At 37.2% G+C, this 2,500-nt stretch overlaps 2 protein-coding genes across 3 annotated transcripts in view; one reads left to right on the top strand and one right to left on the bottom strand.

Moving 5' to 3' along the window:
* Positions 1-839, top strand: part of pgap6 (post-glycosylphosphatidylinositol attachment to proteins 6) — a 9,490-nt gene extending 8,651 nt beyond the window's left edge. For both annotated transcript variants that reach the window (XM_030364398.1, XM_030364397.1), the window contains exon 13: positions 1-839. This exon is cut by the window's left edge and continues 650 nt beyond it. The gene's annotated coding sequence lies outside the window, so the exon portion shown is untranslated.
* Positions 840-1,543: 704 nt separating this feature from the next.
* rgs11 (regulator of G protein signaling 11) overlaps positions 1,544-2,500 on the bottom strand; it is an 11,959-nt gene continuing 11,002 nt past the window's right edge. Inside the window, exon 17 of the mRNA XM_030364400.1 lies at positions 1,544-2,500. This exon is cut by the window's right edge and continues 341 nt beyond it. The gene's annotated coding sequence lies outside the window, so the exon portion shown is untranslated.

The raw sequence follows: 2,500 nt of genomic DNA, 5'->3' as shown, positions 1-2,500 counted from the left end.
ACCAATGTTTTTAAGGTCCCTGCAAGCATGTCTGCTGCAAATAATTAATACCGCAAACCTCAAATGCTACGAGGTTAGCATTGAATCACTCCTCAAGCACCTTTTTTTTGTATTTGTTTAATGCACTTCTTATCTCAATGGTCAGCTGCAATCATCAGGCGTCCAGTGACTTTAAATCTAGTTTTAGATTACATTTTTCTTGAATCAAGCACTTTGGATGATTGTGAGGCGAAAGGTGCCACTATAGCAGTCCTGCTGGGTCGTTGCAGATGCAGGTGTCCGCAACGTCACAGATGAATGTATCTTATCTCTATAGCATTGTCCCACGCCTCCCCGCCTTTTTAGTGTGTGTGTGTGTGTGTGTGAGACTGTACAGATTGTATAAGTAAATCAACGCCCTCTACTCTGAACCAGGGAGGTTGTGGTAGCCTCCCTACACACTGCTTTAGGCTCTTCAATTGATCTATCTACTGTCAGTGGTGATGGGTTCTGATTCTGTACTGTATTATTTTACCTCAAGTTGATTTCTTATTTTTATTGTGACATATGTTCAATCAAACGAGATGCACACTTCCACTTTGAAAGCCTTTCTCGAATTGCTGTTATTATGTTATTTTTGTTGTGTGTGCGAAGGTTTTTTCTTATATTTTCTTTCGTAGCGTGAGGAATATCTAAATCTTCAAGATGTCTTCTTTCACGAGCTCCAGTAGCGCCCCCCAGCGACTGCCATTTACCATCTCAACATTTACCTTAAAACGCTCCACTTTAATGTGCACTACTCAGCAATGTCCCGCCTGAATTCAGACGACCAAAAATATAAAATCTTGAATTTCAAATAAGCAGTTGTTTGGTTTTGATTACTGTGCGCACGAGCATGGGTGTCTAAAGCCCTGAATGAACCTACGTCATAAAAAATAACAGAAACAATGGACACGCACGCGATCCGACTACTGCCTTGATTCAACCATTTCAAACTTTTGCACCTTTAACAGCCCAGCTATTCTATATTTTATCTCCAATTTATTCAAACTTTATCATTTTAGCTATTTGTTTAACACTTCACTTTATTTGATTTGAACCATTTACAATTTTTTAAAATGTTGTGCATGTTTACATTGATTACTCCATTGAGACTGAACAAATCTTTTCACTTCATTTAAGCCATTCCACATTTCTTTACGTCTCAAACTATGTGGCTTAAAATAAAAAGTGTTGTTTTTATGTGTTTAAATTAATTTGAATGTGGGGTCGGCTTCGACATATTCATAATAACAATTTATTTAGAAATAGTTTATATGGGGGTGGGGGGGGGGACAAATTCATGTTTTTCAAAAGTTGACCCATAAAGTCACTGAAGACTTCGGATAAAAAACGAATATTAGCTGTAGCAACATTTGGTTGATTTCAATGCAACAAAAAACACCACTGTTTTGCATTTATACTATGTTCTCTTCTGTTTTTGAGTTTATGTAAGCGTATCTCTGGACGACCGCCAGAGGAAGCTAGTGTGAAGACATGTAAAGAAGAAATGGTCACAAAACAATTGAGAAATAAAAAGTAATCTGTGTTTATAACAGATCGTGTTCTATGAATCAATACAAATCCATAATGTTTCACGGAGAGGGCAAGTTAGTGTAAGACATTGTTGTATTTTATTTCATCTAATGTCCCTTCCCATCCATTCCCTATAATTATTAACCCATACACAAAACACAGACACTGCCGTGACAGTTTATTGCCATGGCAACATGCTGGAGTAAAATCAACAGGCTACAACAAGGAGGAGCCATGGTAATGGAACGAAGCTTAGACATGACACAAGCATGTGTGACATGAGACATTTAGATCACACAGTTGACAAAACAAATAATTTAAACCCTGACCATTTTAACAGGAAATCTTCTAGGAAATATCTTCATGGGGACTTCAATGGTCTGGCATATTCGGCAAAATGAAAGTAAAACATTAAACCACATTTAGCAGGGGACTTCATGACCCTTGTTCTGTAAAAAGTTATCTATTTTTGACCTTCCATGCACTTGTACTGAAGTGGCATACAAACTGCAAACTGGACATTTGAAGATTGAAGTTTGGATTAAGGGAAAGAATGAACTGTGGAAACAACTGGAAAAACAGACATACAAACCATTAACTAAGATGGGATTGTAAGAGTGGGTATAATCCATAACTGGTAGCAAAGTGGAACAGTAGCTTTTATAACTGTTATAACCATGTGCTCTATTTATAATGATCTGTGAAACAAGTAAACTTTGTTATTATACTTATTGCAATTTGTAAACTATGCCAAAAGTGAGATAGCGAACTCCTTCGGATGGTTACTATGGTGACTCATTTAGAGAAATTTAGAGAACATTAAAGCAGTAGAAAGATGGAAGTGCCGGATTTCCTAGAACTTTTATTGGTGTGATGTCACATTATTGCAGAGCCTTTAAAATCTGTACGCAGAGGAGAAGAGGAAACGATCAGTTGTTTCCCTCAA

This window comes from Gadus morhua, chromosome 8 (assembly GCF_902167405.1).
Source record: "Gadus morhua chromosome 8, gadMor3.0, whole genome shotgun sequence".
In the NCBI taxonomy this organism is placed as follows: Eukaryota; Metazoa; Chordata; class Actinopteri; order Gadiformes; family Gadidae; genus Gadus; species Gadus morhua.
Note: the sequence above shows the minus strand (reverse complement) of the source record. Positions and strands in the feature narration are given on the sequence as shown.